Source organism: Sarcophilus harrisii, chromosome 2, assembly GCF_902635505.1.
Source record: "Sarcophilus harrisii chromosome 2, mSarHar1.11, whole genome shotgun sequence".
In the NCBI taxonomy this organism is placed as follows: domain Eukaryota; kingdom Metazoa; phylum Chordata; class Mammalia; order Dasyuromorphia; family Dasyuridae; genus Sarcophilus; species Sarcophilus harrisii.
The window spans coordinates 122,306,825-122,332,402 of NC_045427.1; the positions used below are offsets into that span (position 1 = coordinate 122,306,825).

The 25,578-nt window shown below is 33.6% G+C and overlaps 1 long non-coding RNA gene across 4 annotated transcripts in view; it reads left to right on the forward strand.

The window, feature by feature from the left end:
• Positions 1-4,249: 4,249 nt before the first annotated feature.
• LOC116421402 overlaps positions 4,250-25,578 on the forward strand; it is a 125,349-nt gene continuing 104,020 nt past the window's right edge. For 2 of the 4 annotated variants that reach the window (XR_004231749.1, XR_004231750.1), the window contains exons 1-5: positions 4,250-4,502; positions 4,735-4,792; positions 16,266-16,323; positions 18,073-18,130; positions 20,824-20,911. This is a non-coding gene — a long non-coding RNA (uncharacterized LOC116421402). The remainder of the gene's footprint in view (positions 4,503-4,734; positions 4,793-16,265; positions 16,324-18,072; positions 18,131-20,823; positions 20,912-25,578) is intronic. The other 2 variants (XR_004231752.1, XR_004231751.1) reach the window with 2 other exon arrangements.

Consider the following 25,578-nt stretch of genomic DNA (forward strand, 5'->3'; position numbering starts at 1 on the left):
AGGAGAAGATAGAGAAATAGCAAAGAAGAAAGTCTAGTACAATCTTGGAGGACATCTGCATTTGAGGCTGATATGAATGGGAACGGACAATAATCCCACAAAGAAGACAGAAGCAACAATATGGTGGGAGGAGAACCAAGAGGGACCAGATCACAAAAATCCAAATAGCACCACCATCACCACTACTACTATTACTGTTATTGCTGCTGCTGCTACTACTAAAATCACCACCACCACTATCACTACTACTACTACTATTACTCCCAGTACTACTATTACCACTTCTCTATTATTAATAATACTTTACTTCCATATAAATATTTAACAGTCTCAAAGAATTTTATAAATGTTATTTCATTTTATATTCACAACCACCCATGGAAGTTGAATGCTATTATTATCTCCATTTTACAGATGAGGAAACTGAGGCAGACAGAAGTTAAGACTTGTCTAGATCATACTCAGATGTTCCTGACTTCATGTCAAGTGCTCTATATAGTAAAGCCAGAATATCCAAGAAAAGGGAATTATCAACTATGTCAAATGATGCAGTCAATCTTGTTAGAAAAGTACATGTATAAATGGAATTTGAAGAGAAAGGTCATTTTGTCATCATCATAGCCTAGATTAAAGGAGTTAATAGAGGAAAATATATAAAAGTCAAGAGTTAAGGAGGAAGAAGAGGAAGGAGTAAGACTTCATTGAAAACTTTGTTGTTTTGTGAAAAGGTTGAGGAAGCAGTTATGTAGAAAACTTAAAAAGAGAGGAGAAAGTCTGGAGTAGCCTTCATGACAATTGGCATACAAGATCAATTAGGGAGAAGTACAAGCCAAGGTAGCTCTCCATGATTACCACTTCCCCTTTCTAAATTTTACAAACAGTCTCTTTAAAAATTCATTCTAGAATGGTGCCAGGAATCGGAATCAGACTCACTGGCATGTTGTTTGTCGAATTCACTCTTTCTTCTTTTGAAAACTGCGACATTTGTTCCTTTCCATTCCCGAGGCACCCTGCTGCTCTTCGCACTCTTGGAAAGATCTCTGACAGTAGCTCAGGAATCAAACCTTCCATTTCTCTCAGTACCTTGGCACAAAGTTCAAGTGGATCTGGCAACTCAAACTTAACAAGTTGCTCTCTTACAATCCTTTCACTTAGTGCTTAGGGGTCTAAAATAATGAGACTTATTTTCCCCCCTAGATTTCAGGGGAAAAAATGCCCAATTTAGTTGGTATGGGGACCACCTCCACGATTACAAACCATCATGGTATCAATCATTAATAAAAGATGTGTCATGAGTTTCCACGGTCAAAAGTAATTTAACTCCTCATGGCTCATTTTCTGAAGATGGCCTCTCAGGACATGGCCAGACCACCTGACATGGTAGCCAGATAACTTACTGGAGTTTTTCCAGTTTTGGTTGGATTGCCCAAGCTTTCCCTCCACTGGCATAAGCCCCAGGCACTCAGTTACCTCTAAGTGAAAATGAAACAGATGACTGGGAATATGGTAGAGCAAGCTACAAAAACAAACATTTGGATGAACGATTAAGATTTTCTGTTTTTATTATTTTTAAAAAACATATATATTACATATATATAATTTAAAGGGTTTTGGTTGATATAATTATCAGGGCTTCTGTGTAATAATTCCAACTCAGAGGAAAGCAAGAAAATATTTCTATAACTTCTTCTTTCTCCTGTTGATAAGTGAATACAATGTATAAGAATCTCATATTTGATCTTATTTTTCTTTGAAATAAAAGCTGGCATTCTTAGGAGCAGTTGTGATAATGGCTTACATTCACATAGCTCTTCAAGATTTACAAAGTACTTTCCTCACAACAAAGTTGGTGGTTACTCATTCTTTGGTCTCATAGAAGATCAATGACATCATTAAGGTGAAGTCTTGATTAAATGTGAACTGGATTTGAGGGAGGAAGGGCTGTATCAGTCTTGGAAAGAATCCCAAGAAGTTCATCCATAAATCTCACAATAATTGCTTCAGATCCAGATTTTTGCTGACTCCAAAATGACTAAGTCAGTTTGCCTTTCATTCAGAACTTGATAAACTATTTTGTAAATTAACAAAATGATTTTTTCTTCTGTCTCTAACCATAATAAAAAAAGCCTCTTGTAATAAGTATGCATATTTAAGAAAAATATGCAAATTCAAACACAATTTGCAAATTTAAGCAAAACGACTTTCCCTATTGTAACATGTGAATGGATACACATATAAATTTATATATGTATACACACACATATATACAGGTAGAGAGACAGAGAACAGAGAGAGAAAGAGATGGGCAGTCAGACGTGTGTGTGTGTATGTGCATCCTAAGTACTACCTCTCTGTTAGGGGCTAGATAACATGTTTCATCATCAATGCTTTGGGTTCACAGTTGGATATTTCATTGAATCTGAGAAAAGTGAAATCCTGAAGCCATCATTGACATTCAGTATTATTATTTTTTAAGCTGCTAAAGAACCTTACTTATACAACCTATATACATTCAATACTTCAGTTGCTTATGTGGCCAGGGACTGTGCAACAGCTGCTTTCAAAACAAAATCTTTTACAGTATGTTGTAATTCCCCAACCCAAGGAAACAAACTCCTGACTTGTTCTTGGAGAAGTGAAGCACTGGGTTATTACAGCCAGGAAAGGTTTCTAAGAGACAGCCTCTATAAACAATCTTTTAAGGTCTGGAAAACTGGGAACTATTACTGGGCATTGCAAGACATTCTTCTTCCTTTCAGCAAAGATACCGTGGAAACAGTCCATTGATTCCCGGGAGAAACTGTCTCTATCTTTTTTCCAAATGTATTTAAAATACAAATATCTGTCCATGGAAAAGGTGGAGGGAAAAGAGAGATATTGTAATAAATTGTATAATTTTTAAGGATAAATGAGAAGCGTTTTATGGAACTCCCTGTTTCCATTCTTTCTCTCTTCAAATCCATTCTCTAACTGGGCTTATTTTTTATATATCTAAACTTACTTTTATTACATTTCATTCAAAATCTTGCAGTAAGTTCTTATTGGTTCCTAAGCAAGGTCCACACTCGGCATTCAATGCTTTTCTCAATCTGATGCACCTTATCTCTATATATTTATCTTATTCTCCTACCTCTAAATATCCTATGCTCTTAGGAAACTAAGCTGTTTCTCGTTCACTGCATACACTTCACTCTTTCCTGATTCTCTCCCTTTGCTTGTGTTACTTTCTTGGTATTTCCTTTTGCCTCTTTTGTACTGCTTAGTTCCTTTGTGCTTTTTAAAGCAGAATTTAAATGCCACTTTCTCCAAGGAGTCTCCTTGACTTTTCTTTCCTTGGTTATTGTCATTTCTCTTTTTGACACTTTGGTGTGCATTCTTTCATATTCTGGTTAATTATGTTAATGTTTATCAATTGACTAGTTTGTAAGCTTTAGGAAGGCAGGGATACTATCAAATCTGTGCTTTCTCCTTAAAAAAAATCAGCAAAGGGCTCTTTTTTTATATATAGTAAATCAAAGGATCATAAATGTTGAAGTAGAAAGAGATTTTAAAGGGCATTTCATCAAAGTCCCTTCTTTCACAAAAGAAATCAAGAGCCAGAGTGGTTAAGGGACTTTACCCAAGTTGAGTCAGATAGCAAGTAATTGTAAGATTTGAATTCAGGTCCTCTAACTTGGTGTGTCCAATGTTTTTCACATGTGATTATTGTTGTTTAATGAAGTCACTTTATTCCTCTGTTTAATCCTTAACAAGTAGATCCAGAAAGAGGTTCATAAATCACTTCCCCTCACGAACATGGACAATAAGAATAAATCACTGTGCCCAGAGAGTTTTGGTATAGAACAGAAAAATTAATGTGTCTTGATTGTAGGAGCAAAAAAGCATTATTGCTATCAGGATATAAAGTCTAGCAAGAAGCTCTGCTAGTACATGATGTTTAAATATGATGTATATATGTTTAATGATATGAGAAAAGAATAGAAAATTTCTCAACAAGACAGTGAAGGGTAGTAAAAATGACCCTTGGGTTGGGAATTAGGAGGAATGGGTTTGCATGCCAGCTCTTAAACTTACTTGCTAGCTATCTGACCAGGGCAAAACACTTAAAACACTATGAATTTCAATCCCCCATATGTGATGGGGATAATGGCAATTATTAGCTGGCTTCACAGAGCAGTGAAGAAAGCATCTTATAACCTTAAAAGCACTATGTAACTGTGTGCTATTATTAGTTCACCATTGATGTACAGTGGCTATTTGAAGGGTTTTTCAGGGATGTTGTCTAGATGTCTGCTGGGAACTGTTGGCAAGGCGACTGGAAAAAATGGTCAAAATTTATTTTAGCTCTATTCTCTGAGAACTATTGAAAATGAGACTTATTTTATTCCTTCTTTTTGAAATTTGAAACATGACCATCAAGAGAATGGAGGTTATAATGCAGAATGATACTATCAGGACTACTAGAAAACTGGGCATCAATGTCCTAGCTCCTGGAAGTAAAGGTGTGAGTTCCTTTGAGCCCTCCCATCCCCTTAGTATAACTATAGACAGGCTGATTGACTGATATTCCTCATTGTTAGGATGGTGCCACAGATGATCACCCACTTTGTAAATGGAAGCTCTCTTTCAGGCTCCATAAGCTTCCAAAGAGTGTCTGCTATCATTTTCTCAGAAGCATAAATGTGTGTCTTTGAAGGAAAGATCTCATCTTGCTCTTGTCTTTGCCTTTTTCAGCCACTTAACAGAACTCATGTTTCCAGGACAAGGCTATGGAACCATGGGATTCATTATGGTAAATGTTTTCTCTGGATTTAGAGATCTTAGCACTGATTGACAGAGAGATAGTCCTAAACATAAGTAATCATCTGACTACTCACAAAGCAGGATGCCAAGATGTAGCAAAAAAAAGGCCATTCTATTTTAAATATTTCTTAAGATATTTCTCCTACCTCCTTCCAAAATATTATCTCTTATCCTGAATTTTTATCCTGAAATTCCATAGATCTTTAGAATTCTTAGAACCAAGAGAGACTTTGGAAACTAGAACTTCAAATCCCTTTGTTTTGTGAGAAAACTTAGACCAGGTGAAATTATTTGTCTGAGGCCATAGGGTGAAATAGTTTCATAGCTAATTTAGATTATAGTTCTCCTAAATTCAAGGTAAGATCTTTTTCAAGCACATTTATTTATTCTATTACTTAGAACATATGCCCCTACCATGAAGTATGTTTTCTAATAAGGATATAAATGACTCCCTCCTTTCACTCTAGCATTAGTGTCATATTAATAAAGAGCCAATGGAGTACAAGATTACATTTTAAAATTTCTTTAAAGAGTTAATTAAGCACCAGTAAAAAAATAATCATTTTATAAAATTTTGAATTCCAAATTTTTTCCTTTTTCTCTAGTCCTCTTTCCTTGATAAGGCAAGCAATTTGGTATTGAATATACATGTGAAGTCATACAAAACATATTTAGATATTAGTCACACTACAAAAGAAAATACACCAACCTCCCCCCTCAAGAAAATATATATCCCAAAATGCTTCAAACTGAATTCAGGATTCGTTGCTTTTATCTCTATAGGTGGATGGTGGGGTTTTTTTTTTTTTATGTCTTTGAAATTGTCTTGGATCATTGTCTTGATCAGAATAGCTGAGTCTTTACAGTTTTCATCCTTACAATATTGCTATAACTGTGTACAATATTCTTCTGATTATGCTCATTTCACTTTGCATGAGTTCATATACATCTTCCTAGATTTCTCTAAAACCATCCAAATCATTTCTTATATGAAAATAGTATTCCATCATAATTATATGCCACAGCTTTTTAAGTTATTCCACAACTAATGGACAGCTCCTCAATTTCCAATTTTTTACCACCACAAAAAGAGCAGTTATAAAAATTTTGTACAAATAAGTTATTTTCCCTTTTCTTTGATCTCTTTGGGATACAGACATACTAATGGCAATAGTCATATTAATGACATACATCATGCGAATACACATACATATTAATACATACATACACATACATATTAATACACATACAGATTAATACATACTAATGACAATACAGTTACTAATGACATTGCTTGTTTAAAGGGCATGTACAACTTCATAGTTCTTTGGATGCAGTTCCAGATTGTTCTCCAGAATGATTAGACTAGTTCATAACTTCAAAATGCATTAGTATACCAATTTTTCCATGTCCTCTCCAGCATTTGTCATATTCCTTTTCTGTTATGTGAGCCAATCTGATAGATATGAGGTGGTATTTCAGAATTGTTTTAATTTTCATTTCTCTAAGCAGCAATTTAGAGAATTTTTTTTCATATAACTATGGATATCTTTGACTTCTTCTGAAAACTGTCTATTCATATCATTTGACCCTTTATCAACTAAGCAATGGCTCAGTTCACTATGTTTTTGAAAAATGAAGCCTTTTTCAGAAGCACTTCCTGTAATTCTCCCTCACTCCTACCCAAGTTTCTTGTTTTCCTTTTAATTCTGCCTGCATTAGCTTTGTTTTAGTAAAAACTTTTAAATTTCATGTAATAAAAATAATTTATTTTATTTACTATTCTTTTTTATATCTTACTGATTATAATTTTTTCTATTATCCAAAGATGTGATGTACATTTTTCCATGGTCCCCCAATTTACTTATTATATAGTGTTTTTTAAAATTATTTATCTATTTTGACCTTACATTAATAAGCAAAGCTAGTCTGTGCCTGGTTTCTGCCAAACTACTTTCCAGTTATTACAGCATTTTTTTTGTCATATGTTAATTTTTGCCACAAAAGCTTACATCTTGAGATTTATTAAATGAGATATTACTATGGTCATTTACTATTCTATATAGAATAACCTTATCTCTTTCTCTAATCCACCATTTCTTAGCCAGTACCAGATTTTTCTGATTACTGCTTTGTAATATAGTTTGAAATTTGTAACTGCTAGACCATTTTCCTTCAATTTATGTTTTAAATTATTCCCTTGATATTCTTGACTTTTTCCTCTGAGAGATGAATTTTATTTTTTTTCCATGTTTTTCTTACTTAATATTTTATTTTTTTCAATTACATGAAGATAGAGTTTTCAATATTCACTTTAATAAGATTTTGTATTCCAATTTTTCTCTCTTCCCTTCCCTCCTAACTCCCCAAGATGGCAAACAATATAATATAGGTTTACATGTATAATTATATTAAACACATTTAAACATGTTATGATGCAAAAGAAGAATGAGAATAAAAGGAAAAAAAACATGAGAGAAAAAAAGTGAATATAATATGCTTTGTTCTTCATTCAGATTTTATAGTTCTTTCTCTGGATTTGGATAGCATTTTGCTTCATGAGTCTTTTGAAATTGTCTTAGACCATTGTAGTACTCAGATAATTGATCATACTACAATGTTGTTATACTGTCCACTTTCTCCTAGTCCTGCTTACTTCACTCAATATCAGTTGATGTAAGTCATTCCAGGTTTTTCTGAAATCTTCCTGCTCATCATTTCTTATAGCACAATCGTTTTCTAATATACTTGTCTATTAGTTTGTTCAACCATTGCCCAATTGATGGGCATCCCTTCCATTTCCAATTTATTGCCGCCACAAAAAGAGAGGCTATGAACAGGTTTTGTACGTGTGGGTCTTTTCTCAATTTGATATGATCTCTTTTGGGATACATAGTAATGGTAATGATGGATAAAAGGTTCACAGTTTTATAGTCCTTTGAATATAGTTCCAAATTTATTTCTAAAATAGATGGATAACTCCACCAACAATTTATTAATGATCTGAATTTTCCACATCTCTCTCCATTTATCATTCTCTATTTCTGTAATATTAGCCAATTTGATAGATATGAGGTGGTACCTCAGAATTGTTTTAATTCACATTTGTCTAATCAATAGTGCTTTAGAGTATTTTTTTTTTATCTATACTATACTACTATATAGCTATAGCTAGTTTTAATTTATTTTTATAAGTATACAGTAATTCTCTGAGAGTTTGATTGGTATGGAGTTGTACAAGTAAATAACATTAGGGAGAATTTATCAATATTTTTTCCTTTCATCTTAGACAATTTGAGGTGTGTAGTGGTATCTCAAGAGTTGTCTTAATTTGCATTTTTCTGATCAATAATGATCTAGAACACCTTTTCAGATGACTGGAGATGGTTTCAATTACTTATCTGAAAATTGTCTATTCATAATGGTCAACATTTATCAATTGGAGAATGGCTTGAATTCTTATAAATTTGGGTCTTATATATTTTAGAAGTGAGGCCTTTATGAAAACCCTTGAAAGTAAAAATATTTTCCCAGTTTATTGCTTCCATTCTAATCTTGTCTGCATTAGTTTTGTTGTGCAAAAACTTTTTAACTTATCAAAATTATCTATTTTGTGATCAATAATGATCTCCAGTTCTTCTTTGGTCACAGAATTCTTTTTCCCACACAGATCTGAGAGGTAAACTATCCTATGTTCTTCTAATTTGTTGATTTCACTCTTTATGTCTAGATCATGAATCCATTTCAGTCTTGGTATATGGTGTTAGGTGTGGGTCAATATTTAGTTTCTGCCATACTAGTTTCTGATTTTTCCAGCAGTTTTTGTCAAATAGTGAATTCTTATCTCAAAAGCTGGAGTCTTTGGGTTTGTCAGATAGTAGATTACTATAATCATTGACTAGTTTGTCCTATGATCCTAACTCTCTTTCTTAGCCAGTACCAAATGATTTTGGTTACTGCTGTTTTATAATACAGTTTTAGATCTGTTACAGCTAAGCCAGCTTCATTTGAAATTTTTTTTATTAATTCCCTTGAAATTCTTGACCTTTTGTCCTTCCAGATGAATTTTATTATTTTTTCTAGGTCTGTAAAATAATTTTTGGGAGTTTGGTATAGCACTAAATAGATTAATTTTGGCAGTATTAACATTTTTATTATATTCGTTGGACCTATCCAAGAGCATTTGATATTTTTCCGATTGTTTAGATCTGACTTTGTATGAAAAGTGTTTTGTAGTTGTGTTCATATTGTTCCTGACTTTCCCTTGGCAGATAAGATTCCCAAATATTTTACACTATTGACAGTTATTTTAAATAGAATTTCTCTTTGTATCTCTTGCTGTTGGACTTTATGGGTGATGTATAAAAATACTGATGATTTATAGAGTTTTATTTTGTATCCTACAATTTTATTAAAGTTGTGGATTGTTGCTAAATTTTTTTAGTCAATTCTCTAGGGTTCTCTAAGTATACCATCATATCATCTGCAAAGACTTATAATTGGGTTTCCTCATTACCTACTTTAATTCCTTTAATCACTTTTTCATCTCAATGCCAAAAGCTAATATTTCTAATACATTATTGAATAGTAATGGTGACAGCAGGCAATCTTGTTTCATCCCTGATCTTATTGGAAATGGTTCTAGTTTATCCCCATTACATATGATACTTGCTGATAGTTTTAAATAGATTCTACTGATTATTTTAATGAAAAGCCCATCTATTCATATACTCTCTAGTGTTTTTAATAGGAATGAGTGTTGAATTTTATCAAATGTTTTTTCTGCATCTATTGAGATAATCACATGATTTTTGTTAGTTTGCTTATTAATATAGTCAATTATGCTAAGAGTTTTTCTAATATTGAACCAGCCCTGCATTTCTGGTATGAATTCTAATTGGTCATAGTGTATTATCCTGGGGATGACTTTCTGTAATCTTTTTGCTATTATTTTATTTAAGATTTTTGCATCTATATTCATTAGGGAAATTGGTCTATAATTTTCTTTCTGTTTTCATTCTACCTGGTTTAGCTATCATACCATGTCTTCATTATAAAAGGAATTTTGTAAGAGTCCTTTTTTCCCTTTTTCAAATAGTTTGCATAATATTGGAATTAATTATTTTTTTTAAATGTTTGGCATAACTCTCTGGCCTAGGAGCTTTTTTCTTAGGGAATTAATTACTAGCTTGTTCTAATTCTTTTTCTAAAATGGGACTATTTAAGTAATTTATTTCCTCTTCTATTAATCTGGGAAATCTTTATTTTTGTAGATATTTCTCCACTTCACTTAGGTTATCAAATTTATTGGCATAAAGTTGGGCAAAATAAGTCCTAATTATTGCTTTAATTTCCTCTTCATTAGTGAAATGTTCTCCCTTTTCATTTTTGAGACTAACAATTTGATTTTCTTTCCTTTTTCTAATCAAATTAACTAAAAGTTTATTTATTTTGTTTTTTTTTCATAAAACCAAATCTTATTAATTCAATAGTTTTTATTTTCAATTTTATTAATCTCCCCTTTTATTTTTTACAATTTCAAGTTTGGCATTTGATTTTTTTTTCAAGTTTTAGTTGCAAACCCAATTCATTGATCTTCTATTTTATGCAAGTACACATTTAGAGATATAAAATTTCCCCCTATCGCTTTGGCTGCATCCCATAAATTCTGGTATGTTGTCGCACTATTGTTAATCTCAGATCATGATGGCTACCCCTGCTTTTTTTTTACTTTGCCTGAGGCATAATAGATTCTGCTCCAGCCTTTTACCTTTCCTGTGTATGTATGGTTCTGCTTTGAATGAGTTTCTTGTAAACAACATATTGTAGGAATCTGGCTTTTAATCCAGTCTGCTAGCCACCTCATTCACATTTACAGTTAAAACAACTAATTCTGTATTTCCTGCCATCTTATTTACCCCAAATTGTTTTTTTCTTTCCTTTCCCTTCTCCCCCTCCCCAGTAATTTGCTTATGAGCTCCATTTACCTCAAGGAGCTCTCCCCCTTTATAATCCTTCCTCATACCTCATACTTTCCTTTACTATTTTTCTTTTCTTTTCTATCTGCCTACCCCTTTTCATTTCCTTTTCCTCTGCAACTTCCCTATAAGGTGAGAGAAGTTTCTCTATGAAACCAATTATGTTCAATATTCTTTGAGCCAAATCTGACGAGTAAGATTCACACAATATTCATTCCACCCCCTTCTTCTCAATTATATTAGGTTTTCTTTGCCTCTTTGTGAGATGTAATTTCCCTCATTTTCCTTCCACTTTCCCCTTTCTAGTACAATCCCCTTTCCACCTCTAGCCTTTTTATTTTATAGCAGTAAAATCAAATTATACATGCACTCTCTATGTATATCCATAACAGAGATATATAGTTCCCAAGAGTTCTTTTCTTTTTATCTTTTTATGTTTCTTTTGAATTCTTTAGAGGTCAATTTTCTTTTTTTTTTTGTTTAGCTCTATTCTTTCAATTAGAAATAAATTAAATTCACCTGTTTCATTGAATGTCCATCTTCTTCCCTGAAAGAAAATGCTCAGTTAAGCGATGTAGTTTATTCTTGACTGCATTCCAAGTTCCTTTGCTTTTTGGAATATCAGATTCCAGACCCTTCCATCCTTTATGGTGGAAGCTGCTAGGTCCTGGGTGATCCTTATTGTGGCTTCTCAATATTCAAATTGTTTCTGTCTGCTTGTAATATTTTTACTTGGTCTGATAGTTCTGAAATTTAACCACAATATTTCTTGGAGTTTTCATTTTTGGGTTTTTTTTCAGGAGGTGATCAGTGAATTCTTTCAATGGCTATTTTACCTTCTGATTCTAAAACATTGGGGCAGTTCTCTTTGATGGTTTTCTGTAAGATAATGTCTAGGTTCTTTTTTTTTCATCATGATTTTCAGAAGTTCAGTAATCCTTAAATTGTTTCTCCTAGATCCATTTTCCAGGTCAGTTGTTTTCCCAAATAAGTATTTTACATTTTCTTCTATTTTTTTTTTTTATTTTTATTTTTGGTTTTGCTTGAATTCCTGATGTCTCATTGAGTTATTCATTTCCAATTGTTCAGTTCTGATTTTTAGTTATTTTCTTCATTTACCCTTTTTAGTTTTAGTGAAATGGATTTATTAGTACTAGCCTGAACATTACATCTTATAAGATAGGGAGCAATTTATATCACTCTTTGGGACTTCATCTGGAGAGAATGTGCTTTTAGTGACCTCAGAGTTTGAAATCTATTTTCTTTCACCATAAAAACTATGATCAGGATTTTTTTTTTTTTTTTTTTTTTTTTTTTTTTTTGCTTATTTTTGTTTAAAGTTGAGATCTGCTTATAGGGCAAGGGAGATTGTCCAAGCATTCTCTACAAATAGCAGCAGCAGCTGCACTGTCCGTGCTGACTCACTTCCAATGCAGGGTGGGTGTGGCCAGGTCCTGTGAGATTCTGGCATTTTGGGTTCATTATTTACCTTGTGTTTATGTTGGATGTTTTATAACTTCTCTGATAATCTGCTGGTTTGCAACCAGGGCAGAGTAGCTAACACTGCTGTTGATTCCTTCCTGTAGATTTTTCACCCACAGAACCCTCACCAACCTGGGCCTGTGCTGTCTATGCTGTCTGTGCTGCCTGTGCTGCCTGCACTGGTGTCTCTGCTTGGCCTGCTTGTGCTTGGCCCACCTCCCTCTATGCCTGATTTTAACAGACATTTCCTTGAGATCTTCAAAATTATCTTCTGCTGGGAATTTGTTACACTCACAACATTTGTGGGTTTTGCCAATCCAGAACTAATTCAGAAACTGGATTTGCTAATTAGTTTGAAGGTTGTGGGAAGAGCTTATAACTGTGGGTCTTCATCATCTTGAATATTTTCTTTTTTAAATCAAATTAATGGTTTATCCATTTTAATTTTTCTGTTCATAAAATTAGTTCCTACTTTTATTAAAATCTTTTTTAAAAATTCAATTTTATTCTTTTTTTGATTTTCAGGATTTCCATTTTGGTCTTCAATTGGGGACTTTTTTCTTTCACTAGGGTTATTTTGCATGTAAAATTCTTTGATATGCATTTTCTTTTATTGATCTACATGTTGAGAGTTAGACATTTTCCTCTAAGTACTTACTCTGGCTGCATCTTACAAGTCTTGGAACATTGTCTCACTATTGTCTTCTTTTATAACGTAAATTTAAATTGTTTTCATTATTTGTTCTTTGACCCACTCATTCTTTAGGATTAGATTAGTTTCTAATTTTTCATTGATGCTTCACATCCCTTTATTAAATGTAGTTTTAGCTGCATTGTGGTCCAAAATACCATTTCTTCATTTAATTGTAAAGTTTTTATCCCCAACACATAATGTTTATGAAGGTTCTATGTAAAGGTGAGAAAAAGGTATACTTTCTCTTTTTAGTTTTCTCCAGAGGTTATAAGATCTAAAATTTCTGTCATTCTATTAATCTTGACTTATTCATTTCATTAGATTTATCTCACTCTGAGAAGATAGAAACCCCTCACTTATCTTTTACATCTTTCAGTACTTCATTTAAATTTTCCTTTAAGATTTTAATCCTATACCACTTGGCGCATTTATTAGTATGATTTTACTTCATTTTTATGGTTTCTTTTTTTTAAGCAAAGTGTGATTTACTTCTCATCCCTTTTAATTAGGTCTATTTTTGCTTTAAGATCATCACATTCTTCATCACATTAAATTATGAACCATACATTTCCCTCTTTCTCATTGCATTATCCTTTATCTTGTCCCTTCCCTAAAATCTGTTTTACTTTTGAACAGTATTTTCTTTTATTTGCTTCTTAAAAAGTCATCTTCTCTCCTACCATTACCTTTCCCTTATTTCCTTGTTTTCTTGTTTCTATGTTGGGAAAGAGTTTTCTACCCAATTGAGTATCCATCTTTTCTTCCATGTAAATTTTGTTTTTTGCTGCACACAATTTTTTTTCATAATCTTGCTTTTCTTGTATGGATTTTTTTTTTTTTATTTTTTCCTCAATGCCTCTCATTTGATTTTTAAATTCTTTTTTTGAGTCCTTCTATGAGAGGAGGGGTAAGGTAAAGGAGGGAAAAGACAGACAGACGGAAGGAAGGAGGGGGAGACAGACATAATTTCCTTCTTTGAATCTTTAGACACTGAGTAAAGTTCAAACATTATGTATCTCCCATCATGTTCCTCTCCACAATAAAAGGTCTTACATGTTTCTTTAGTTTTCCATTTTTTTTTTTTTTTTTTTTTGGCCACTTCTTCCAGGGCATGTTTCTTTCTTATTTATCCATTTTTTTAAAATCATCATTCTAACATAATCAACTCACTCTCAAGCCTGCATTCTATGTTTTTAACTGCCATCCAAATTATAAAGTTCTTAGAAGTTATATGTATTATCTTTCCATATAGAAAGATAGTTTAACCTTTCTAGGTTTCTTATGATTTCGTTCATGTTTACATTTTTATTCCTTTCATCTTATGTCATATTTTCCATTCCATTTCCATGGAATTCAGAAAAGGTTGAAAGTTCTCTATTTCATTACACAACCAATTTTGATTCTTTGAAGGATCACACTCAGTTTTCATTATTTATTGTATTTTTGTTTGTAATACCAACTTTTTTGCCTTCCTTAATACCATATTCTAAGCTATTTTAAAATGTGAAAACTGCTAAATTGTTTTTGATTCTGACTGTGGCTTCATATTTGAATGGTCACTCTCTGACTTCTTAAAGAATTTCTTGTTTTATCTTAAAGCTCTGGATTTTGGCTACAATATCACTAGAAAATTTCATTTTTGGATTTCTTTCACATAGTGAATTATTTCAATTTCTATTTTACCCTCTGGTTTCAGGATATTGAGGCAGTTTTTTTCTTTTGAAATTTTCTTGAAATATGTCTAAGCTGCTTCACTGATCCTGATTTTCAGGTAATCCAACAAATAATGACTCAGAAGTGGGTATAATGAAGCTGCCAAACTACCTCAGATCCTATGTCTAGTACTAGCACAAGGGTCCACTGTAATCTCTTTCCGATCAATTGCTGGGTCTTCTTTAATTTGAGAATTCCCAATGCTGCTGCCTCTGGTTACTGGTGTTTCATTGAGTTGGGGTCCAGGCCACCCACTACCCCTTTGTCACAAAACTGTCTTTCTTTCTCAATTGTCTTTGGAACGTATCTCATTCTGATCTTGTGTTGGCTCTTCTTTAAAGTTCTCTATAGGGAAATGTTGGGAAAACCCAACTGAGTGCTTTCTTTCCTCAGCCATCTTGCCTCCATCCCCAAATGCCCCATGGTATAAATTAAAGAGAGTTTTGGAATATGGAACACTGCTCAGTTTGAGGTGTTGGTAGAATAACAAACTGGAGACTTCAGGGCATCTAGGTTTCAGAAAGGATGAGAAAAGGTCCTAAAGCAATTGAGAAGAGAGGTTAAGAGTCAAGAGAGAATTACGTTATAAATGTTATACTTTTTTGAGGCCATTTTTTTTGGTAGTATGGGGGTAGGGCCAGATGAGGTAGAATTTACATTGAATATATCTCAGCAAACAGTTTCAACAAGAAAGTGTCAGTTCAGAATTATGAAAGCAGGAAAGTCAGATGTAAGCACAGAGGCAGCTAAACCTTGCAAAATATAATTGAATTTATAGTCAGAAAACACAAGTTTGAATTCCAACTCTGCTATTTATATTTGCATTACTTTTTGGACTTCAGTTTTTTCATCTGGAATATGAAGGCATTGGTCTGGGTGACCTGAATTCCTTCTGGATTAAAATCCTATGCTCCTACAAAATCATAGGAGAGTTTTTCAACTTTCAAGCTGTTTCTATCCCAAACAACCCAATTCTAATATCTATGAGACTAATTATAATTGAGGATGGCTTCTAATTATTTATTCAATTAGCATTAATTATTATTTGAGGGGGGTAGTCTGGTTTGAGAAACAGATGAAGCAGTATTTTAAGGTCAGCTCATTAAGAGATTTTTCTCCTTAGCAGGAGCAAAATGAAAAGAGTCTGTTTTATTCATTCTACTTATGGTCCCAACATTTTCCCATTGAAAATGATGAATTTCCACCTAGAGAGCAAAACATTTTAATATTTCAGTGATCAACCCCAAGGGCAGATTATTGATATTTACCCCTTGGAAAGGTGCATTTCACTCTGGGACTACTTCCAAATGTTACCCAAATTAGCACTTCTCATAATGAAGCTGCCAAAGCCAAAATTGATTGACCTGCAGAGTTTTCATATATAGTAGCAACACAGCTCATCTTCAAATGGAGTTTTTTATATGGACTAGTGACTCTCATCTATATAGAGGACTAGTGACTCTCATCTATATAGAAGAGAAACCAACAAATCAGCCATGGCAAAAATGTCAATTGTGCAAACATATCAACAATTCAAAATCCAAAGACACAAGAAGGAAAAGTTAAAATTCTTCAACCCTTTCTCCTTTTGTTAGAAAAAATTAGAGAAGCAAAGAGAAGTGCTTTGACTTTCATCAGCAGAAACTGGAGAATGTGAGTTTCAAGTTTTTTATTATTTTCTTTTTTGGAGGGGGAATCAACTACAGGGGAATATGCTACCTCATCAATTTGCCATGGAATTATAGAAAACTTGTATTTATGCTGGTCAAATTTGTGAATTGCACAATGAGATAAGCTAATATTATGGGTGACAGAGCCAAAGTTCAAAAATAACTTTACAGCATGAAACCAATAAAATGGGATCAAGAAAATCCTGCAGGTTCAAAAAGTGAAGTACACTATTACAATTTAGGAGAGACTTGACTAAGCCCTTTGAAAGACCAATGTTCCCTTCCAAAAGTATTTAAATATTTGCCAAATTCATTAAATCAAATAGTTCTAGGAAACTGCAAGTTCTATCAAAACCAATGTTGTGACATATATTAAAAAATCTGATGTAGTCTTAGATGACATTAATATAGAATTGTTCCAATAGTAAGATCATATAAAATCATAAAATCTAAGGTCAGGAAATGATCACAGAAGTCATCTATTTCAGCCTATACTTGAGCAAAAATCGCCTCTAAAGCATCCTGCTAAGTAGTTATTTATCCTCCAAGGGAAGACTCTAGCAATAAAGAATTCACTACATTCTGAAGCAGCTGATTCCACTTTTATGTAGTTCAAATTAATTGTTGGGAAATTTTCCTTTTAATTCATCTAAACTTTTCTCTACAACTTCAACTCCTTAGTTATCACACGTGTGCGTACACACATACACAAATACACACAAATATAAAGTTATAAACCCTGGTTCTAGAAACAGGCAAAACAATTCTACACCCAACAGCCCTCCATGATACAAGAAGACAGCTACCGTACCTTTTCCACATTGAACCTTTCCAGTCCCCTCAACTGGTCTGTGTTAGCTGTGGGTCTGAGTCTTTCCAGGAGCCTCGTTCCCCTCTTTTAGATAGACACTCTCCACTTTGTCAATCTCTTGCCTACACTGTGGCAGACACAAGTGAATGTAGAATTCTGGATGAGGTCAAACCAGGAAGGGAAGAGTACAATGAACTCAATGAACACTAAACCCTCAATTCTATTGGTCATTTCATACAAGTTATGAATCATTAAGCAGCACTGGTACAGGGTATTGGTCCAGTGGACAGAGCACCAGCCCTGAAGTCAGGAGGACCTGAGTTCAAATCTGGCCTCAGACACTTAACACTTCCTGGCTGTGTGACCCCTAGGCGAGTCACTTAACCCTAATTGCCGGGGGAGGAGAGGGGACAAAAAAGCAGTCTTGGTACCTTAAGCTTATAGAAGAGATTTCTAAGTTGAAAATAAGAGTAATCTGTAAATATTCAAAAGTTGATCATTTAGAAAAGATGCATTCCCTGTTCCTCTAGAGGGAAAAATTAAGACCAGTTATCATATTCATATAAACAAACTCTTTCTTTCTAATAATGCCCCACAGTGCAGTATTTTTGCTATATTCCTATTACTAGAAATGATCAAGGATAAAGGATGGATGATCTTATTTTAAGATTGCATGAACCCTTTCCCTGGGATTTTTAAACGTTCACATGATACCTTGTTTCTTTTTCTGTCAGCATTTCTCCAGGTTAATGCTTATTCCCAACAAGGCATTGTTCTCTGGCCCATCCCAAATACACGATCTCTCCTAGAACCTGAATAAATGGATTTCCTACCTTCAATCCAGGCCATTCATTATCACAGTTTACTTGTTAGTGCTGCTTCACTCCACACCATCAGTTCACCTTTTTTTTTTTCCTGCAGACAGCCTAATGCCTAATTTTCAACAGTTTCCCTCCAAATGAAAATCACTATTGGTATGGTAAGCATTTGGAGTTTTATTATTGATTTATGCCTTGGGTGAAGAGGTTAATTAAATGTGAATTTTAAGCCGACAACATGATTAGGGGAGTGAAGAAACCTGAATTCATGAATACTTCCAGGCCTGTTAAAACTATTTAAAATGAACAATGACTACGGAATGGGGTGGGGGTAGAGGGGGGAAGTCTCCATTACCAGCAACTGGATTAATGCAATTCTGAGGACTTTAAGAGGAATAACAGATTCTTTCCAAAACATTCAAGTCCAGCTGGGTTTTTATTTTGCATTTATATTGACATTAGCATGGAACAGAATACATTCTTACTAAACCACTCTTATGAATTCTCTTTGTTTCTCTTCTTCCAAATTACATCTTACAGTCATGAGCTTATCCAACTTGACAGACCATGTTAGAGGAATGGGCCATTCATGGGCAATCATCCCTTAAAGAGCCCTAGAGGATACTTCACAGAAGCCAATGATTTATCTATGTATTTCCTACAGACTCAGCATTTGCCTTCCACCTGCTTTTCATTTTTTAGAAACAATATTTGAAAAATAATCTTTATCAAGACTTGATCGTCAACCAAAAAGATAGTAAAGATGCTCATGTAGCAATGAAGCATATAGAAAAAGTTGGACTTAAAATAGATCAGGGGTTTGCTTCCATCTGAGTTGCAAGTTTTTCAAAGGCCAGACTTATATCTAGGTTCCAAAAAGGAAGAGAAGCACAATAGAAACATGGGTGGATGTGTGTGTAATTGAAAAGGATTTAGGAAACTCCTAGCTCAATATTAGGCAACTCTGTGGTGTAATAAGTGAAGAAGTCAACTAGACTTATACCATTTTAATACAGAATAATGTTTGGATACTATTTCCAGGGCAGAGGTTGTTTCACACAAAATTCAGAGTACTGTTTTTTTAGGGGGAAGGGAAAAATCTTTATTGTCCAGACAAAGTGCAATGGCCACCCTGTCCCCTCTCCATACTTTTGATGGACACAGATCCTTTGACCTGTTCCATTTCTAACCTGGGCTGGTTTATATAACCCATTAGGTAGCCTGTTACTTTGTTGATCCTAGGGATTCACTGTGATGGTACATTTTTTGGAATCTTTAGCCTTGTGCAACACAGAAACTTCTGAGCTCAACTGATTTTTCATTCTCAGTCTCCCTAAAACAGGAGGTTAACAGATTGCATTTGGGCTATTTTGGGGTACTGCTGTACTCCACAATATCGGTTCTGCAAGCCCTTTTCTACATATTGGCTAATGCCTATTTTTCATAGGTGGGATATTTTGTTCATACTATATTATGTTTTTGGTACAATATTGATCAAATGAAAACAAATTCAAGAAAAGTGATCAAGATATTGGGGGCTTATAGACATATATATAGTATTGATTAAAGCAAAAGGTGATGTCTAGTCTGTAGAAGAATTGAGACATATAATGAGCATTTTTAAGTATCTTGAAGGGTTGTGATATGTAAGAGGGTTTAAATTTATTTTTCTAAGAACTAGAAGACAGAACTAAAAGCATTGGATTCAGATACATAGAAGTAGAATAAAGCTTACCTGAGAAGGAAAATTGAAGTGGAAGAAGAGGAATAAAAAAAGCTAGAACTAGAACAACAAGAAGAATAATTACCATCTCTTGTTGAAAAAATGGGAAACTTGAGTAAAGAAGTATTTCTATGTTGTAAAATGATATCATTGTGCCAGCTAGTTCTATTTGTTTTGTTTTACTTTGTTTTTTCCTTGCAAAGAAAGATTGTTGTCATGGAGAGGTAAAGTATATTCAACTATAAATCAGTATAACAAATAAGCAAACCCAAAATACATTGACTAAAAGTGGACTAGGCTGACCTGGGAAGTAGTGCATCTAGAGGTCATCACTACAGATCTTCCATCTGATCCTGGATGACCAATTATCTGATATAGTATAAAAAAGAATTCTATCAAGTTTTAGTTAGACCATATGATATAAGGCCTACCTCTGACACATTAGTTTTATGGCCATGGACAAGTTATTTAATCTTGGTGAACTAGCAAAAACTCTAAAAGTTTACATTTGAATGGATAAATTGCATTTTTGAATGTTGAGAGTGGCAGAGAGGAATAAGGTTTTGGATTTCCCATGCTGAGCTCTCTCTACATTGGTTAAATCACAAATCTAAACTTAAAAATATTAATGTTTAACATAATTGAATAATACTTATCTACTATATAATACTTGCATTAATTACTTAGCGTTTTTAATAGGTTGGTTCCTGGCAACTCTGCTATGATATAATAAGGTAAAGAACAGTATGCTATGGATTTTAGATTTTATTAAGACACTTATGAAATCCATCTCAGAAAATTAAGAGTCTATTATAAATATTTGATTTAAAACAGTATTTCTAGAAAACTGAAAAAATTATACATATAAGCATCTAGATTGTATATACATATGCATATATATGTAGATAATTCTATCCATGTGTTGTATATTTTTAATAGACCTGTAATTAGTATAAATGTGGAATTTCTTCTACCATGGCAGATGAATAACTTCTCAACTTACATACTCACCATGTTTCTTATGGTTCTGAGAGTTGCCCTGGCAACTACCATGTAGATTTGAGAGGTAGGGAATGCTTGACTGCTTACTGACAGCAGGATATACTTTGTGCACTTGTACCTTTCTTAAAGGAGATGACTACCATCAGCATGATGTGCTATGAATTTCTGGCTTGCCTGAAGATCTAACCTTTGAGTGTCTTCTTAGCATATATCTAAGGTAATTATGTAATATAATTGTAACATTCCCACAAATTTCCTTAAAAATTGGAGGAATCTAATAATAGAAGTAATAGGTTATTCTTAAACCATGGTTTAAGTATTTGTCAATATGTTTTTCTAACTTTCTTTTTAAAAAAAATTTGGGTGTAGGAAATAGTTATGCTAAATCCAATATTTACTATTTTATACATTGAATAACTTTTGCAGAAGCAATAGTATAAATCTTTTTTTGAGAGGACACTAGAGATGAGTCAAACTCATTTATTTAAGAAATTTGCTCTGGGATCCTTCCACATTCATCTAATGTCTCTATGAACCCAGTGTTGAGACCAATGGAAAAGACAGCAGACTTTGGGTACTGGTAGCCCTAGATTTCTAGTTCTGAGCTCTGATCCAATGCAGACACTCTTTACATGTCCTCTTTCCATTTTATTTATAATGCAGGCACTGCTTTAATGACTAGAGGGATCCAGAATGGAAAATATTATTTTCTGTATCTGTGTGTGTGTGTATGTGTGTGTGTGTGTATGTGTGTGTGTTCATTTAGCTTAAAAGTCAATTAAAAGGTTTATTCTTTACATTTTTACAAACCAAAGTAGTGAAAAACATCTGAACATCTCAATAAAATATATTTCCTAAAAGTGTTTTATGAGTATTCAGAAAATATATATAAAATTGTACTGGGTTCACAAAAGCTCAATCACTGCTCTTAGGACCAGTTTGTTGCATTCAAAATTAATCGAAAGAAACTTTCTATCCTGCTAGTATATCTTTAATCTTATTTCCAAGTTAGGGTAGACTTTTGATTATCCTTGCAAAAAAATTGGACAAAGGAAGGCAAAATTTAGATGTCAAATGGGCCTACCCTTTTGATACTGAAATGGAGGCTTAATCCCTTTGAGTTAAGAGCATATCTCCTAGATATTGTCAGAAGTGGGATTTGAACCTCAGTCTTACTGAATCTGAGCCCAAAATTCTATCCACTGGGCCAAACTACAGCTGTGAAAGGCAGATGGAGCAAATATTATTCTATAAAGGAAGAAAGTGAGTTTCATGAATCTTCTTTGACTTGTCCAAGATTAAACAGACATCAAATAAAAGAATTGAGATTCAAACTAAAGACCTCTATTTTTAATTGTAAAACAGTGCTAAAGACTTAGGAATTTATTTCTATAAAGTTCTTTAAAATTGCAGATCTTTTGAGTATTACCCTATGTATCTGATTGTCTTCTTGTGAGGGTTCATTCAGCAAACGACCTTTTCCATGTTCAGATTATTCTCTTTATAACATCCTTTTTTTTCCCTTCATGCCCTCTGTCCCCAGCCTTGATCACAATTCACTTTTGTATGCAGGCTCCTCCTAGTCTAGAGATACAATCTGCTTATATTTTGGGGACATAGTTCACCTGTGCCTACCATTTCTCTTTTGTCATGAAGCTTCCACCAGTATCCAAAAGCACATAGTAAGACTGAAAAATGCACATTTTATTCAGAACATTGCCTGAACTAATGGATAGTAAGATGGAGATGTGTCAGGCATCCTTACCTCCCTCCCACCACAAGCTAACTTCACTGCTCACCAAGCAATGAAGCTGGCTTTCATGAGCTATATCTGTAAATCTGGGACATCACATTGTAGATATCAGCAATAAAATGTTACTTGGCCCTTGATACAAGTAGTTCAACAAAAAGGGAGCTGAGATGAATCATTTCTAACCTATAATATGCTATGTATATTTGATCTCTGGTGACCATTGTGGGAAAAGAATATAATTTTTCACCACTCTTCCCCCTCAGTCTCAGAAACATTTATCTTTGGAAAAGTTAATTTAAAAAAAAATAGACCTTCCACAATAACTCTTCAGAAGAAGGGTAGTAAGTAATAGTAGGTAAAATAATGATAATAACAACAAAAACTAACATTTATACTAAGCTAGAAAACCCTGCTACCTTAAGCTAATCTTAATATCCCCTAATTATCTAGATACCCACATTCCAGCTTGTCAATATACTTCCTAAATTGTATTGCATAGAGTGAACATAATATGGGCAAAGAATTATGTAAAATCTAAATAGAAGCCCTTTTATTTTCCCACTAGTTAAAATGAGTCCATATTGCAAATATTGCAGAAGCATTGATACTGAGAAAAAATTGTGATTATTTAGAATTTGTATATTGGTAGAATAATATAGCAGGCACGACTAAGCATATACCAAGAAAAGATGAGTAAGCTGATTCCATTTTATTTACTCTTGTATGCAGGAGACATACTTGAATATATGAGTAAATATATGGGTTGTAGAATACTAAGATTAAAATAAAATACTGTTTGTGGATTGGCACCTCTTTGAAACCATTGTTCACTAGCACTCAACAATATATATATATATATTTTTTATCAACCAAAAAACACATTAGTTCAATTCAAAACACATTTGAACAAATAATAGCAAATTAAATGACAAGATGCCTCACTCACAAATAATCTAGAATCATTTGGGGATCTGTGCTAGATCCTAGAGATCTGAAGACAAAATAAAATAAAATAATCTCTCCTTTCAAGGAGCTTACACTATAGAGTGGGGACTCCTCTAGAGAAAGAAACAAATAAGGAAAAACATAGTTATGTGGGTAACATTTAAACAATTGCATACTTTTGATTCTATGGGCATCTAGCCTCCATTGTCAAAGCCCTTTGCAAAGTAGATTTTATTTCAGGAGTCCTGTTTATGAATCCTGCCAGTTCTTCATCAGGTAAACATAGACTTATCATGCAATATTATTCTCATTTTCTTGTACAGAAAAAGAACTGATATGCTTTCATTAAATTATGGCTGTTTTCTTTAAGGCCTAAATTTTAGGCTTTTCTTTCTAGATTCTCTAAAAATTTAAAGCCCTGAATGGAAAAATCCCTGTCATTATCTATCCCTCCACTAAAAAAGCATACATATTAATTCATTATTTTCCTAATTTGGAATTTATGGTAAATTTAATTTGAGCTAACCTGAAGATTTTGTTTTTTTCTTACTTTACATTAACTGGGATAAAATAATGTAATTGATATTTTAGCAAATATTAAAATATTATTAGTTTTATAAAAAATGTATATGTTCAAAGTAATGCAGCCATCTTCAAATTAATCACCTTGGGATGAAGAACACATTACAATAAGCGCTCAATTGCTCAAAACATAATTGGAAATCCCCTTTGGGAGCTGCTGTCAGTGCTACTACAATTTCCTTTTAATATCCTAGCAGTGACAGATCTTCGTCTTTTGAAGGTTGTCAGTATTATAGGGAGATTAGGCACTGCAGGGCATCTAGGGAAAAGGCAGGGTAGGGTAGCATCTTTCATAAGAGATTCCTCTGGGGCTTTCTGGCTCTGGAGGAAGAAACTATTGCTAACAATGAAAGAGATTGTCCTTTAGATTGCACTAGAATTTCTGTAGGAGTACTTAGGGGAACCAGATAATGGGGAAAGGGCTATTGTAGCTTACATATAACCATACTCATGAGAAAGAGCCAGAATAAGGGAGTAGTGAGTCTAATGAGCACAAAATCACTGCATCTCAGCCCATTCCCATTATCTCCTACTCTCCTTTTCCATAATCTCATCAGGCAGCCTTCTCCTTGCCAATGGACCAGCCCTCTCTATGTGCCCCAAATCATTCCCTAACTAGTCTTCTCAAAGCCATTGACTCCACGATCATCCCTCCCTCTCTAGTCTTCAACCTCTCCCTACTGTTTCCTACAGCTTTCAAATGTCAGGCTTATCTTTAAAATAAATCACATTATATCCTACCATGCCCTCAAGCTATTGTCACCTGTTCTTTTCTTAACCAGAAAAGTCTGTCTATACTTATTGCATCTTACTCCCCCCTCGCTTTTTTGTAATGTCTTACTTCATTTTTCAAATGATCTCTTAATTTCTAAATCCGACCTTTTAAAATGCTATTATTGTTCTTTACAAACTGAGCCAAATATATATTTCTAGCCTCATAGTATATCCAGTCTGTGTTTCTTACAACTATATTCTATCTCACATCTTTGTGCCTTTGCAGTAAACATTCCTCATTCCTAGGGTTCATCCTGGGGTTCATTAAGAGGTGATTCATCCTTCAACTACACCTCATATCATTATATCTCAAGGTGCAACTTAAATACCTTTATGATCTTTATATCATTTGGCATATATGTGTCTGTGCTAATGGATTTGTGTCTGTGTACATATATAATGCATATAATATACATATACAGAAACATACTCATTCACACTATAATTCTCAATAGAATATAAGGTGGTTTTTTCATTGAGTTATCTTATTCTTTTTACTTGTATCCTCAGCATCTAGTGCAGTTCCTGATGCATAGATTTTAATAAATGTATGTTGATTAAATGACTCTATAGAGTGTCAAAAGGAACCTGAGAGGCCATTTATAACCTCTGCCCAATTTTATTGCTCAACAAACTGAGCCTGAAGTCACAAAGGTACTTTGTTAGAAATAGAAGTTGAACCCAGGTCCTCTGACAACAGAATCAGTGATCTTTCCACTATATGATGCTGTGTCTAAAAAACATCTGTCTGACAATCTATCTATCTACACACATATACATGTTTATTATTGATAGTTGATGATGATGATGGCAAACAGGTATTCAATGCC